General features: G+C 30.2%; 1 protein-coding gene across 2 annotated transcripts in view; it reads left to right on the top strand.

The window, feature by feature from the left end:
- Positions 1-7,016: 7,016 nt before the first annotated feature.
- Positions 7,017-17,372, top strand: part of LOC145307844 (27 kDa glycoprotein-like) — a 78,612-nt gene continuing 68,256 nt past the window's right edge. For both annotated transcript variants that reach the window (XR_013875711.1, XM_080150231.1), the window contains exon 1: positions 7,017-7,414. The gene's annotated coding sequence lies outside the window, so the exon portion shown is untranslated. The remainder of the gene's footprint in view (positions 7,415-17,372) is intronic.

Below are 17,372 nucleotides of genomic sequence, written 5' to 3'. Positions count from 1 at the left end.
AGTTGGTGCGCCTCTAGCATCTAGGGGCTCTGAAATCAAGCTCCTAACCATCCTAAGACTTTAATCTAAAAACAAAATAATCTAAAAGCATCTTGGAACCTATATAAAGCTTCCCTAATATGGAGAACCTAATTGGTTCAGCTGTTATTGAGATCTTAGCATCAGACAAGAAAAAATCTTACTACTTTATGTAATAGGATATGTACATATCTTATCTTCACAATTACATCCTTTAATTTTTCCTTTGAAAGTCTCAGGATAATTAAGTCTTAAGTAAACAAGAGAGTAAAGTTTTATCAAATTTTGGAAAGATCAAAGAATACATATTACATAATACATGTTGTTCGTAAATTCGTAATAGAAATTACCTTTTAAGACATAAAAAATAATTATCTTGATAATTTACTTGTCTGTCCGTCCGTTAGTCAGACAGTCCATAACATTGTAGAGGTGATTTTCTCAGCTGCTATTCACAAAAGACAGCTGAATTTTTTAAATAGTCCCTGTGCTAATGTTCATACAATATATTTCTATTCGTTATTTATCATTAAATGCTCTTAAAATATCTCATTGTACGTATTAACATCCATGATTTTTGTACTTCGCTCATTTTGGATATTGTTGTTAAATACCTCCATTTGAAAGTGTATTTGAGAACTCTCATATTAAGATACAACATTAGCAAGGTCAAGATTACCTATGCATAGTTCATTTGTGCTGCACATCCCTTATTAATTAAAGTTTCAATATGTGGGTGCTGTCATATTCATCAACAGAGACTATTTTTATCTAAACAAAGTACAAACAACAATTTTAAATTCACATTAATTAAGTCATTTATTATTTCCATTAAAGTAGAAGATTAGAGGGGACAAGAGCTATATACATATGTAACTTTCCCTAAAAGGCAAGGGCCCTGTCCAAATTTTTTTATCAAGATGTATTGAGAAAACAAACCTAAATGAAATTCTTTCTGTCTGCTGCTTAAAGGTCTCTGCTATGTGGGGGAGGTAGTCATCTGGAATATATGTCAATACCTATTGATTTTATTTCTATTTTAAAGTATCAATTTATCTTTTGTTTAAATAAATTTTTGTCATGTTGATTATGAAGAATATATGTCTCCAATGTTAGTGCCATTATGCCCTCATCTTGCAAATAATACTGTTTAAGATGGGTAGATTCAAACTTTATAACCAGCTGTAGTTAAACCTAAACCAAATTGATTATGATATTAATCTAAACTTTGTTTGCTTTATTTGATAGGTTTTAAATCTCTCTCTGTTTACATTTATAGTGGCTAGGTATATTTTTTATCAAAATTAATGTACAGTATAAGGAAAAAGTAAATCATTATTTAAATGAAAGGGACCCTTAAAGGAATCTAAATATAAATAAAGTTCAATATCACAAGTAAACAATGTATATAAAAGCCACTAAATAAAACCTTGATATGAGGCCTTAACATATCATGCATCGTAAATGGTGCATAAATTTGCTATCAATCATGCACAATATCAAGTTGGGTGCATAATAAATCGGTACAATCCTTCATAATTGTAATTAAGTACATTCTAAACCCCTTAATATGGATTTAGTTATTGTGAATGTAGTAAGTTACAAAATGGAAATTAATAACATTTTATGGAAAACCTAAACTCCATTTAAGAATCAAAAGTATTTTTTTTCTTACTCTTTATGAACTAATCAAATGTTTTTTTTAGAACACTTATGTTTTTGTAAACTTAGAATCTTAAATTACCTAATAAAGCATGAATGGAAAAATCCTAATAATGAAGAATAAGAAGGGAGGGTTTATTTTATCAACCTTTGTAAGTGAGGATATTGTCAATAAATCTGCACACAACATTATGGATAATATACTGATAATTTTATGATTCACAAAATTAATGATACAAAGATTCTCTTCATTTTTGCAACAAACTCAATTTGGCTGGATTAATGGAAAATTGTATGAATATTTGTGAATTCATAGAAGATTATTGTGTTAAATGCATTTTAGCAAAATGAAGAATCAGTAAAAATGAAATTAGTATAAGTTAAAATTATTTAGGAAATTTGGCATGGAAACATTTCAGAAATCTTACAAATACAAATAAATATTTTGCATACTGGAAAGATAGTTTGGCAGATTGCTGGCATGAGCAAGAGCAGTACTTGGTTATGTTGCCCTTCAATTGCACTCAAGTTTTAGGATTTACACACTTTTCATATATTTTAACATATTTGCATATATTTTTATGAAAAAGAGAGGGGTAGGTTTCTGGTAGAATCCGTAAAGGTGTGTGTTTTAAGGCTTAAAAATAGTAGTAGAACGATAATATTTACTAAATATGTGTATTTCTTATTGAAAAGAACTATAGACAAATTTTTTTTAAAAAAAGTTAACATAAATTTTTATCGTTCTACTACTGTTATTATTTATAACACATAACCTTTACGGATTTTACCAGAAATCTACCCATCTCTATTATACCTAGCTATTATAAAATTAAACTTAAACCTTATTTTTTTTTATTATGAGACAAGTTTAATATAGAATAACCAAAAGAATCTTATAAGATAGATAAGGGGGGGGGGGGGGAAGTTTGTACACTTATAGGAAATGAAATTCAGTACCAAAGTTTGGGAGGGTCGTATGGGCTTGTTTTTAAAGTTATCAACCTAATTCTTTTTGTAGGCTCTCTTATATGACTTGATATACACGTATTTCTTTGAAAATTGAATTTCGGTACTTTCCTTCTAGGGGCTTGTGGAGCAAAAGACCCCCCAAAACACTAAAAATATGAGTTCTGACCTTATTTTTAAAGATATCGACCTGATTTTTTCTTTATAATACTTTTTTAACATACCCGAATCAACGAACCATTACAGATTTCATTTTGGGACTTTCCTTCTAGGGGCTTGTGGAGCAAGAGACCCCCAAAACACAAAAATATGAGTACTGGGCTTATTTTTGAAGATATCAACCTGATTTTTTTTTAAAATACCTTTTTATTTTTTAACTTAACCGAATTAACGAACCATTACAGATTTCATTTTGGGACTTTCCTCTTAGGGGCTTTTGGAGCAAGAGACCCCCAAAACACAAAAATATGAGTACTGGGCTTATTTTTGAAGATATCAACCTGCTTTTTTTATATAAAAATAATATTTAAACATAACCGAATCTACGAACCATTACAGATTTCATTTTGGGACTTTCCTTCTAGGGGCTTGTGGAGCAAAAGACCCCAAAAACACTAAAAATATGAGTTCTGAGCTTATTTTTTAATATATCAACCTGATTTTTAAAAAATAATACTGTTTTAACATAACCAAATTAAGAAAACATTACAGATTTCATTTTGGGACTTTCCTTCTAGGGGCTAGTGGAGCAAAGATTCCAAAACCACTAAAAATATGAGTTCTGAGCTTATTTTTAAAGATATCAACCTGATCTTTTTAAAATAATACTTTTTTAACATAACCGAAGTAAGAAACCATTAGGATTTCATTTTGGGACTTTCCTTCTAGGGGCTTGTGGAGCAAGAGACCCCCAAAAATAATAAAAATATGAGTTGTGGGCTTCTTTTTTAAGATATCAACCTGATTTTTTATATAAAAATACTATTTTAACATAACCGAATCTACGAACCATTACAGATTTCATTTTGGGACTTTCCTTCTACGGGCTTGTGGAGCAAAAGACCCCAAAAACACTAAAAATATGAGTTCTGAGCTTATTTTTTAATATATCAACCTGATTTTTAAAAAATAATACTGTTTTGACATAACCAAATTAAGAAAACATTACAGATTTCATTTTGGGACTTTCCTTCTAGGGGCTAGTGGAGCAAAGATTCCAAAACCACTAAAAATATGAGTTCTGAGCTTATTTTTAAAGATATCAACCTGATCTTTTTAAAATAATACTTTTTTAACATAACCGAACTAAGAAACCATTAGGATTTCATTTTGGGACTTTCCTTCTAGGGGCTTGTGGAGCAAAAGACCCCCAAAACACTAAAAATATTTTTGAAGATAACCTGAGAACTCAATTTATTTTGTTTTGGAGAAGTTTTACCCTACTTTCCCCTAAAAGGAAAGTGCCAAAATAAAATTAATAGTGGCTACCTAGTTCAAACATGTGAAAAAAGTTTTCATGAAAAAAATCAGCTTAATATCTCTAAAAATATTGGGGGTCTTTTGCCCCACTAGCTTCTAGAAGGAAAGTCCAAAAATGAAAGCTGTAATGGTTTCTTAGTTCGGTTATGATAAAAAAAGTGTTCCTAAAAAATATATTTAAAAATAAGGCCAGAACTCATATTTTTAGTGTTTTTGGGGTCTTTTGCTCCACAAGCCCCTAGAAGGAAAGTCCCAAAATGAAATCTATAATGGTTCGTAGATTCGGTTATGTTAAAATAGTATTTTTATATAAAAAATCAGGTTGATATCTTTAAAAATAAGCTCAAAACTCATATTTTTAGTGTTTTTGGGGTCTTTTGCTCCACAAGCCCGTAGAAGGAAAGTACCAAAATGAAATCTGTAATGGTTCGTAGATTCGGTTATGTTAAAATAGTATTTTTTATTATATAAAAAAATAAGGTTGATATACTAAAAGAGAAGCCCACAACTCATATTTTTATGATTTTTGGGGGTCTCTTGCTCCACAAGCCCCTAGAAGGAAAGTCCCAAAATGAAATCTGTAATGGTTCGTAGATTCGGTTATGTTTAAATATTATTTTTATATAAAAAAAGCAGGTTGATATCTTCAAAAATAAGCCCAGTACTCATATTTTTGTGTTTTGGGGGGTCTCTTGCTCCAAAAGCCCCTAAGAGGAAAGTCCCAAAATGAAATCTTTAATGGTTCGTTAATTCGGTTAAGTTAAAAAATAAAAAGGTATTTTTTAAAAAAAATCAGGTTGATATCTTCAAAAATAAGCCCATTACTCATATTTTTGTGTTTTGGGGGTCTTTTACTCCACAAGCCCCTAGAAGGAAAGTCCCAAAATGAAATCTGTAATGGTTCGTTGATTCGGGTATGTTAAAAAAGTATTATAAAGAAAAAATCAGGTCGATATCTTTAAAAATAAGGTCAGAACTCATATTTTTAGTGTTTTGGGGGGTCTTTTGCTCCACAAGCCCCTAGAAGGAAAGTACCGAAATTCAATTTTCAAAGAAATACGTGTATATCAAGTCATATAAGAGAGCCTACAAAAAGAATTAGGTTGATAACTTTAAAAACAAGCCCATACGACCCTCCCAAACATTGGTTTTGAATTTCATTTCCTGTAAGTGTACAAACTTCCCCCCCCCCCCTTAGCCAAAATATATTAAACAGAATATAAAATTTTATTGTATTTAAAGTGAAGACTATGTTGAATGTAGTTCCCTATATATTCAATTTTCCTTTATTGTCTTTTCGCAGTGTAAATTGCATTAATGTTGAAATATCTACAGTCCCTCTGTGATTCTGGGATTTAAGTCTGATTTATTTGAAAATGTTACACATTGTGGAAAGTGCACATTTCTTCGTAGTGCTTACGCCTTTTATTGAAAATTTCGATCATGGAAAGAAAGCGAATTAGCGGGTTTCGTCATATTTCACAGTAGCTTTTCTCCTTTTTCTTTTTTTTATATTGAGGGAGGGGGTAGGTGTAAAATATAATGCTAAATATTCTCCTTAAAAAAATTACAACTATTGTTATTTTTCTTTTTGAAGTGGATAAACTTGTCAAACATATGATAGGTCTATTAAGTTTTATATTATAGGATGACTAGTTTAAATAGAATTGTATAAATGTAAAAATAAAATAAGATTAAAATGGATCTATTAAATCCAGTATGCCATTACTTTAACTAGAATGTTTCTGTAAAAATAGAATTATAAATTTCTTTTTATAGCTCTGCAAAACTATTGGTTTTCTAATATTACTCACTTTAAGTTCAAATTCTTATCTTAGAATTAAAATGGTTATAGAATATTTTTACATTTTTAATTGAAAAAAAATTTATTGGGACCATTTATAATTATAATTTAGTTGATTGATTAAGATAAGTTCCACATAACTTAATATTTCTAAAGTCAAGAATTCTTTAAATTTGCAAAAAGGAGAAAGAAGCAACAACTTTAACAAATCTCTAAAATTTAAATAGTAAAGATTTCTAGCTTTAAAAATATTTGTAGAAGTCATATGTGTCCCAAGAAAGTTTCTAGACTAGAACTTTTACTTTATTTGAAACACTATACTGTTGATTTTGGCATTTATGTATCTGTTACATAATAAGTAGATTTTGCTATTTTTCTTAAGTCTTGCTTTTCTATGATAAGGGTCGGTCCGTCCGTCCATACGTCCGGAACGGATAGCTTTTTTTTGTTAATTTAGGCATGTTAGAATTGTCCTAGCGATTTCAAACTATGCATGATGATTCCTGGTAAATTATCTATTTATCATTTAAAATGTGCACTTAAATTTAGGTGTTCTTTAAAAGAAGACTGAATGATTATTTTTTTTAAATCAAAATGAAGGCATTGCTATGTAATGCTCTAATAAAGATTTTTATAGTATTACAATTATAATAAAAATGTGCCTTAAGATATGCACAATTTAAATTGGAAATTTTTATCTACAATTTGTTTTCATTTGCTGTTTTTTTTAATAGTATTTTAATCTGTTTAATAGTTTAGCAGTTTAATAGAATTAAGTCAGTTCCAATAAATCTGCTGTTTTATAGATATAATATTTCTATCCAAAATTTTAGATCATGGTTATTTATCAAAGTAAATTGTACCTACTAAAACAATTTTAATTTAATTTAAGCAGAAAGAATTTTTCTTTTACATGAATCATGCTGTGCAAAACTTAATCAATTTCTTATGCAATATAAATATTATTTTTAAGATATTTTTACTAAATTATGACTATGGTATTTTATTCTTGCGTTTTGTATTCTCATTATTCCTATTTTTTTTAAAATTTTTTGTGAAATGATATTTTTAATATTTCTCTCTTGTATTTCAGATGAAATGATTTAAGTGAAACTTTATATTTTTAGTGATAAAATAGTGAAAAGGTTTTTATGTGAAAGTACTGTGTATGATATAGTGTTTGTTTCTAAGAATCTCATTACACGCGTATTTTGACAACCAAAACCCTCTTCCACTAACCCTCCCCCCCCCCCCCGCCCTCCTCTTCTATTACCACCCTTGTAGAGAGAAATATCGGAGGTACATGCAGCAGAGTGTCGGAGAGAGAGAGGAGTCTCTGGGAGAATTGTATTTCTAGTCGTGGTGGTTGTAAAAGACGGATGATTGTCTGTATCTGATATCCTGTGGGGAGTGCAGTAACAATAGTTGGATCTCAAAGTGAACACACTACAATACTTCTCTCAATCTGTGAATATATTGAAGGTGGGTTTTAATACTTTGAAAATTTAACATTTTATTATTGTTTAATTAATAGGTTGGTTTCATATTGATTTTTTTTACTTTTAAATTGAGCCTCTAAGGCTTTTTTGTATTGTCATTACACGGTCTGACTTTCGTTAAGATCAGTTTTTAAGAGTTTTTAACTTACTTCTTTTGCATTTAAAAAGTTACATATTTCATCAACGGGTTAACATGTGTCTAAATATGAATAATAAAAAATAGTTTGAAAATGAGAAATTTTACATTATTAATACTTTTCATTGGAAAATTTCTAATAACCTAAAACATGACATTTTTTTATTGACATTTTATCAATAATGAAATGTTAATATTGATTACCTAGGTAATTAAAAATTCTGTTTTTTCTCATAAAAACGAAATACCTACAAATATTAAAAATACTAAAATATTATGAAATAAAGCATTAGTAAATTAGACTGAAAAACTTCCATAAAGAGAGAGGAGACAATGGGCTAGTTGTTACACTAGTCCCCAAACTTTTACAATAACTTTGAAAACTTTAGTGAATTTTTAAGGGTTGTTTCATTAAGTTAAGTGCTCAAACGTTTCAAAAACTAACTTTAATCTACAGAAGGGGTAATTTTATGTATCATCATTGGGGTTGTACATAAGTTTATCGGCCATTGTCTTGTCCCTTATTCTAATCCCTACAATGCCTGTGTTAGTTTGTTGCAATATCCATCTCCGGCTGAGCTCTAAAATCAGGAAATTGAATTCTAATCTTGAAGAATCATCCCTTCATCCCCCTCCCTCTTTTTCTTTTCACATCTTCCATCAATCAAAACATAAGCACAGGTTGTTAAAAATTCAGTTTCAGCTTAGATTACTAGTCGTTGCGCCCCTAGTATCTAGGGGCAAGGTATTCGAAGAATTTAAAAATACCCCTAAAACCATCCCAATACTTAAAATGAAGTAATTTATTAATTAACAACCACTCTAGGACTTCCCTAAATTGAAATACCCAATCGGTTCAGTAATCATCGAAAACGTAAGCTTCATTTTTGTAGAAGAAAATATTTTATTGAGGCAGTTTTTTCATTGGAGTCTAGTTTCTCCGATTATAATGTGTATAATTTCTGTACTTTACTCTTTTTAAAAGAATTAGGTAATTAATCTGTATTTTAAAAACTTAATTTACGTCATCCAAAAATATGAAATTTCTTAGTCTATTCAACCATCTCTTTAAATGAAATAATACAACATTCTTAGTTTGAATTAGGTTAAATACCACTAAAAATGTTAACAAGATTTTAGTATAAAAGAATAAGATCAATTTCTTGTCGATTTCTTGAAGGGGGGAGGCGGATGTGCCACTTTTTGAAACCAAAACCAAAAGTCAACAAAGGAACTCATCTAAAAAAAAAGTTACAGGTCTGAGATTTTGCATGGCAGTTGCTTTATAGGGGTACAATATGGAACTGTGAAGAAACGGCGGCGCAACCGCCGAAAACTGGCGTTTCCCGCCGATTTTTTTTTTGCCTTTTCTCGGCGGTTTTCGGCGGTTGCGCCGCCGTTTCTTAACAGTTCCATATTGTACCCCTATTAAGCAACTGCCATGCAAAATCTCGGACCTGTAACTCTTTTTTTAGTTGAGTTCCTTTGACTTTTAGTTTTGGTTTCAAAAAGTGGCACATCCGCCTCCCCCCTTTGTCAAAAACAAAAAAGAAAAAAAAATTTTTAATGTAAAAAAAATTACAATAGTCCTTTTTAATAGACCTACCAAGGATTACTCATGCAAAATTTCAGATCAAAATTCCAATTCTAAGTGCCATTTATACATTGATTACGAGATGGTTGCATTAACCCCCCCCCCCCCCCTTTAATTTATAAGCATTAAAGCTTAAGTTTAAGAAATCATCTCTATTGATCAAATGGTTTCTGAGAAAATTAAGGTTAGGTTCATTTTTAGGTGTTTTTTTTATCCCCAGAGGGCTAGGGGTTGGCGGCAGTGGGGTGACTTCTAAACTAGAAGTTAGTTTAAAAGCATAAAAGATTAAGTTTAGGAAATCATCTCTATTGGTCAAATGGTTAATGAGAAAATTAAGGTTAGGTTCAGTTTTAGGTGGGTTTTGAGCCCCGGGGGGCTAGGGGGTGGGGGTAGGGGGTTGACTTCAAAACCATAAGATGTTCATACCTATAAAAGCTTCAGTCCAAAAAAATTACACGGTTCATCAAGTGGTTCCGGAGAAAACCCCTCCCCTGCCTAAAAAAGCTTCAGTTACGTCAACCTTAATCAACCTGTATACTGAATATTGATCTGATAATAGTTAACTAGAATTGATAATCACTTTTCTTTTTAAATATTCAATTAGATAGTTCTGTCAAACACCTAATTGGGACAATTTATGCACAACTGATTCAGCCTTTTTTTCACTAGTAAAACAATTGGTGTACATTATAATATAAAATAGTTAACATGAAATTGAATAAAAATCATTCTTTATAATCGTTTTCATCAATTCATTTTTAAAAGCGAAGCTTTTCTATAATTAGGGTCGGTCCGTCCGTCCGTCCGTCCGTCCGTACGTCCGTAACGGATAGCTTTTTCCGTTAATTTAGGCATGTTAGAATTGTCCTAGCGATTTCAAATTTTGCATGGTGATTCCTTTAATAGTTAGGTACGATTTAGAAAGCGTAGCAACTCTATAATCATTACCAAAATGTCCGTACGTCCATTTTAAACATGTTGATTTTTTTACTTTTTTAACAACAAATTTTTATGTGATCAAATCATCGGATTGATCTGATTATTGGTATATTGATTCCTGGAACAACAAAGTATAATGTAAAAGGCGAAGCAACTCTATAATCAAGTCCTAAAAATGTAAGTATGTCCATAAAAATTATCCTGTATCAAGCAGTTTTACAACAAATTTACTTACAATTTTGCTTTGACTCTTATAAATTTATATTATGATAATTAAGAAACACTATACAAGTGTTGATGTCCGTTTGTCATACCGTTTCAGTGCTTCGCTTTTATGGATGTTGTCATCCTTGTTTACATACAAAACGTGTACAATAAAGCTTAGGTTTCTCATACTGTCTGTCTTTTATTTGTTACATGTAACAATTAATTAAATATTAATATTTACATTGTTTTCTTTTGAAATTGTCCACAGAAACTTAAATTAAAATACTTCCAACTTCTATTAGCAATGCCATTCTCTAAATCCGCGAATTCTTGTTTTTTTTTTGTGGATTGCAGATTTTAGATTGCAGATTGCGGATTTTAGCAATATTTATAAATAATATAGCAATATATTTTCTAACCCTTACTAAACCTAACCTATTCGCCACGATCAATCTACTTTGAAATTATATTAATTCAATTGATGACGTACTTTCCTAGTTACGTAAAAACCTTAAAAGCTTGTCTTGAGCTAATTATCGTTCACATTTAAAGATATTGTTTCTAATTGGTCCATTAATTGGGCAATAACAAGTTTTATGTTTCCATTAAAGAAGATAGGATAATTTATTTATTTTGTATTATTGTAGCAACATTAAACACTTTCACGAATTTTGAATATATTCTAATTTTGGGAAATATTAGTCATTCGCAGCTAAATATTATAGCAAAGATGTATGGCCATATGGTTATAGAGTAGTTTTGACTCATATACGCTTAACTTTAGTTTTAAGCAGGACATTTGAACTTGTCATTTTAAAATAAGGCATCTAAAGGAATAAGACAATGGCCGATGAACACACCTAAGGATGAAAATTTTTGGTTGAAAAGTTTGGACACCAATCAAGATATAAAGTACCCACAGATTTGAGGCCAACCACCAAACAACTTTGGGTTCCAATGTGTTTTACAGTCCAATGTCCCCTCCCTCCCTCGTATTAAGTTGGGAACCTTGCCCATGATCAAGATAAGGCAGCCCTGTCTAACCAAATGTTTCTAAAGCCAACTTCAAACAAAATCTATTATTTTTCTAGCTCTATGGAATGCACAAAACTTTTCTGATAATTTGCATTTTTTCACCAAGTTCATTAAAATAAAAAAAGGGCTAGTTCAAAATATGAGAAATAGTAGGTAAACATTCTTTATTATTAATAGTAATGTTTTTGTCATTTAAGCAATTTAATTAATATCTATAGCATACAGTAAGGCCTTTTTATTTTTCTGATTTCATTATTTTAAGATGAATTCATATGAATGGTTGTTTAAACTTTTTTTCTGTCCCATCTTACCGCACTCGGAACACAGAATTAATAGATTTTAAAATATTTTCTTAAACAGCATTACTTTCCCAATTATATCTTATTTCCCCGTTACACATTTTATATTTTACATTGATAAAATTAGGAGTTCTTGTACATTCACTTATTTTCCTTTTCTTAATAATGCAAGTCATTTGGCTATTGAAAGTCATCCTATACCCGATAAGTTACTATTTCTCCAAACATTGTATTTTTCTACCTTTGAGAAATATAGAGGTTCAGCGTTGGCTTTAAATTTTTTTTAAAAATCATAATTAAAGACGTTAAAAATGGCTCTGAATGGCACAACTCATTACCATGCACAGTTAGTGTAATCAAAGAGTTGGTTATCTGATGGGTGTACATATTTTTTCTGGAATTTCTTGAATTTATTCCTCCAATTTAGTATCTGTAGTAGTATATAATTTGTCATATTAAGATGAAAAAATATTGCATGGATTAACTAACTACTAAAAATTAACTACCTTAGTAACAATATCAATAATATTCTCTGTAGTCCACCTTTTAGCTGAGATCTTTCTCACTTCACATTTTATTTGCTTTGCCCTTGTCAAAGAAGCCTAGATACTATTGACAAGAAATGGGACAAAAATATTTTTTTCTGAATGGCATTGGTACATTTTAAAAGTTTCAAAATTCTCTTTTTTTGGTAGTTTGACAGAAAAAAGAGAATATCGATGGAAACTAAAAAAATGTAAATTTTTTTTGTATAAGAACATTATGTTTTAAAGAATGGTATGTATATGGTATGGATTATTGCAAGTCTATATCTTTATCCTAAATCCAGCACAGCAGCAAGGCACAACCAATCTTGAAAGCTCATTGAGTGTAGAGTGAGGCAAAATGTAAGTAGATGCATACAGTATGAACCTATAAGATGTATAAAAAGTAATAAATTAAAAACAGGGAGGAAGGGGACAATGGGCTGTTTATAACACTAGTCCTAAAAGTTGTATAATAATGTTTTCTTATTTATTGGCTTAACAGCTTTGGAGATTTTTTATTTGATTTGATTGGTTGGTTCCTTAAGTTGAGAATCCACTAATTGTAATCCACAAAAGGGGTAATTTTGTGCATCATTGTTGTTTTTCTGGGTAAAAATAAGCTCAGAATTACTATATATTGTAAAGTTTAGCTAAGTATATTAAAGATTCCAATAGCAAAAACTATAAAAAAAAACATTGCCTAGTGTTTAATTATACCAGCAGAAAGAAAGAAAATGAAAATTAACTATCAAAACTAGGGTTGGCAATCCGAATCCGTAATCCGCCCAATTTTTGGTCAATTTTGGAATCCGAATCTGATCTGGAATCCGTTTTTTAATAGCGGATTCCGGATTCTTTTTTGGTAGGCTAAAATTAGCGTACAAAACTACAAAAGAAGCTCTATTGGAGCACACTGTATATTATACCATACTAAGCATGGATAATATTTTTGAAAGTGCTTTTATATTGTATACTTACTTTTAAGCCTGCAATGCCTTTCAAAAGATGCAAAATGTCACCTTTAGTGTCACCTTGACTTAAGACTAGCATTTGATCCAATTTTTATATCTTTAATCTACATTTTATTAAGAAAACAAATAGGATTCTTCACATAGATGTGCAAAGAGTTGTAAATTTCAGGGGTTTGTATTTAAAAGGGGATGTATCATCCACCCTTTGGCAAAATTAATGGGAATGGATACACCCCTCTTCACTATAATCTCAATTCAATAATTCGTTCTCCTCATAATGTTGCATTTATATCAACTTTTAGAATAAAAACCTAGATACCATCTAAAACAATGCAAATATTTTTTGTCTATTACTAGCCTTTGGCCTCAACTTTGTATTTTGCGCGTTCTCTAAAGCTGCTTAGTTGCATTATGACAATATAACTATAATAATACAAGTATAATTATGACCCTAGAGCTATAGCTATCATAAGTTAAATTACTAGAATAGTTTAGAAGTAATGAAATGTTTGTGTTAAAAATCTTAGTTTTTTAAACCCAATTTCTAAAAATTCTCAATTTTTCATGAAATATAGGGTAAGGGGGGGGAAATTTCGGTTTTTTTTCGGTTTTTTTTGAAAAAAAATGGGGTAAATATTAATATTTTCAAATGAAACCAAGACCAGTAGAAAGCTTACGGAAAGGACTATCAGGTCCTAAAAGGACATTATCCTAGGACTTTTAGAAGTTGGCCGAAATTGACCGCAAAAAAGTTACCGATATTTCCCCACCACCGGGGGAAATATCGGTAATTTTTTTCAACCTAAAAAAAATCGATGAAAAACGGCCAAACGGCCAGTTGAACATAAATAATCATAATTAGTATAGGTTATAGGGATTATCCACAAAAAGTTTCATAATGATCGGACTATTCCTTCTATGTTAAAAATGAATTTTTTTGAAAGACGCGAATTTTCGATTTTTTTTTTCGAAAATTTTTTTAAAAAAACTTAAAATTAATATAAGAAAAAAACGTATTTTATTACTTTTTAGGCCTGATCCTAAAAAAGCTCACATTGAACTATAGATTTAGCCCCAAAAACATGAAAATTGATTAAAAATTGACCTCAAAAATTGAATTTGAAGCAAAAGTGTCATCTTTGCAAAAAATCTTGACTACATTTTAACCTTAAAAAAATTGATGAAAAAAGGCCAAACGACCAAACAAGCGTAATAAATCATAATTAGTATAGGTGATTGGGATTAACCACAAAAAAATTCATAAAGATCGGACTATTCCTCCTATGTCAAAAATATTTTTTTTTCAAAGGACCAGAAATTTTGATTTTTTCCTCGCAAAATTTTGATTCAAAAAATAAAATTAATTTTTTTTGTTTTTTATCTGTTCTATTCATTTTTAGGCCTAATTCTTAAAAAGTCCATATGGAATAATAGATTTGACAAAAGAAAACATGAAAACATGACCTTAAAAGTTGAATTTTAATTTCTTTTGAAATTACCAATTTTTCCCCCGGCGCCAACTTTGGTCATTTTTGAAAAAAATATTAACCCGATTTTAAAGCTCTCAACGGATTTGGAAAAAGCGGGCAATTTCTAGTTCAAAAAGTTTTTCAGATCAGCTCTAGGTCTTACCAATTTTTGTGTAGGTCGATCTTTACACACCTACTAAAAAATTTTTGGAAAAAAAAATTTTTTCGTCCGACTTTGAGACCCAATAAGTACCCTTAATATTCATCTCACAAAAAATTCATTTTATACTTTTTTGTAGGCAATTTAATTAGGAACAAATTTGCTTTTATGTTTTTTTCTGTCATTTGAAAGGAACATGGAGAAAAAGGTCCTTTAATGAAGGTAGGTCGAAATTACCGAGAATAGCCCCTTACCGAAACTTCCCCCCCCTTACCCTACTTATAAAGTTAAGCAGTAAATAAAAAGTTTTTTTTATTGTACCTTTAACATCTTATAAGCTGCTTTAGAAGTAATATTTCTGAAAATTCTGATTATAGAGTAGATATGCTACTAATGATAGTAAACTATACTAGTAATATTAGGTAGGAACATAGAAGACCATAAACTCAAGTTGAATTATCGGTTTTGGAGAGCTTAACTGAGAAAGTTATATATAAACTTTATTGAGTATAGAGATGGATCATACAGGGGAATGCCATTTACACATCCCGCAAAAGTACAGTAGATGTATTTTCGACAGTGCAATTTAAAATGTATGAATGTATTTATGGCAAACTGAATTTTATGACAAAAATATTGAAACGCCTGGCAAAATTACTTCTAACATATTATTTAAACCTGTCAATAATACATCCATGATTGGCAAATATATATCTGCCTTATCTAATCACATGCAATTATTAAAACTTAGCGACTCTAAAAGTTACATCAAGAATATTCATAACCAAGCAGAAATAAGCAACAGAGGTGAATTCTTTAAAAAAAACTTGCCCCACTAAAATTTTAGTGAGGCAAAATTATCCCCTCTAAATTTTTAGCGAGCCTCACTGATTTTAGTGAGGCAAAGGGGTAGTTTCACGAAATGCATTTGAACTTAATTTAGTGAACCGCACATTTTTTCCTGGTTAATTGGTTAAACTACATTTATAAAGCATACATTAGAAAGAATTTCAATTTTCTACCACGTAGTTTTTAAAATATCAAGACTTGAAAATCGTCTTTTTAAATTGCATATATCACAAAAAGACGATTTTCAAGTCTTGATATTTTCAAAACTACATGGTAGAAAATTAAAATTCTTTCAAATCTATGCCATATAAATATAGTTTAACCCATTAACTAGCAAAAAATATGCGGTTCACTAAATTAAGTTCAAATGCATTACGTGAAACTACCCCTTTTTAAATATACTGTACATTTTATAAGTAAAGTTAAAATGATTCTCTCTTCTTTAAATAATTCAGTTGATATCATAAATCAAATTTAAAATGTTGTCAGTATTAAAATTGGATTACATCCCCTTCCTATTTTCCAACACAACTTCCATAGTTATCGAAGCTGCTATTTTGTAGGATTTTTCTGTACATCTATCAAGGAAATTATTATTATTCAATTATTATTTGGGATTATTTTAACTTATTTTTAGAAGCTGATATACTCTATGATTCTTTTTGTCTGACCGTCCTTTATTCTGTAACACCATGGAGGAAATTCCTCTGTTGCTATTAAAGATAGAAAGATGAATTAAAAAAGAGATTCCCTTTACCAAGGAGCATTCAGTATATCATTTACTTCTATCATTTTTTGTTTAAGACTGCTGAACATCTGTTCTTTAAACCACTGTCCATGCCTTTTTTGCTCTTCACTACTGATAGATGTTTTCATTGCACATTCTTACATTGATTTACTTATTTTTCTATGATCTCGCTTTGCCAGATGATTTCATTCTTGTTAGAGAAGTATGAACTAGAATGATGAGGGTTGGTAAATGTAAAATTTCTTAAGATCTATGTCTTTTTCTACTAAGTAGGTAACAACTACACATTTATATTATTTCATACCAGTTATGTAGATGATTTTAAATGGTTTTATATGTTTCTAAATATGTTTCATTTCGTTTTATGCTATGTTGTTTTCCATTTTGCTTTTATAATTTTACAGTACACGTCATTCTCTTATACTAAAAGAATAAACTAATTTACATATTTTTTTAACTTTTGTGTAGACCAGTTGAGAACAAACTTAATAAGTTGCTTTTCTCCCTTATCTACAACTTGTTTTTCAGGGATGGTAGAACATAAGCAAGTACTTTCTTAGAAACTATCAGTTATTCTCATAGAAGCCTCTAGTAGCACTTTAGGTAGGAAAGAAAAGTCAACTCCCGGCCCCCCCCAACTCTCAAGATTCTTAAAAAGAATATTTTTTAAAATTTTGTGGAGGTGCATCTTTTAGGAGGGTGAAAACTCCTTCCTCAAAAATAGCTTTAAACCATCCCTGGACCTAATTGAATTTGGAACAATATAAAAACAACCATTAGTTTATTGGTTAAGATTTTAAAAGCAGACCTTACTATTTAATTAAATACTACTAGCGGCTTCGCCCCTAGCCTCTAGGGGCTTTGCCCCAAGAGGTTTAATCAAACCAATTTTTCGTATTTTAGATTTAAAAAAATAAAAAAAAACATTTTTAATTTTAATTATAGTTTTAAAAAAAAACTTTGGGGGGGTTGGGGAGGTCCCACCCCCCAAGAAAATAGTTATAAAC

Source organism: Acartia tonsa, chromosome 2, assembly GCF_053477335.1.
Source record: "Acartia tonsa isolate MP-2025a chromosome 2, ASM5347733v1, whole genome shotgun sequence".
NCBI lineage: Eukaryota > Metazoa > Arthropoda > Copepoda > Calanoida > Acartiidae > Acartia > Acartia tonsa.
Note: the sequence above shows the minus strand (reverse complement) of the source record. Positions and strands in the feature narration are given on the sequence as shown.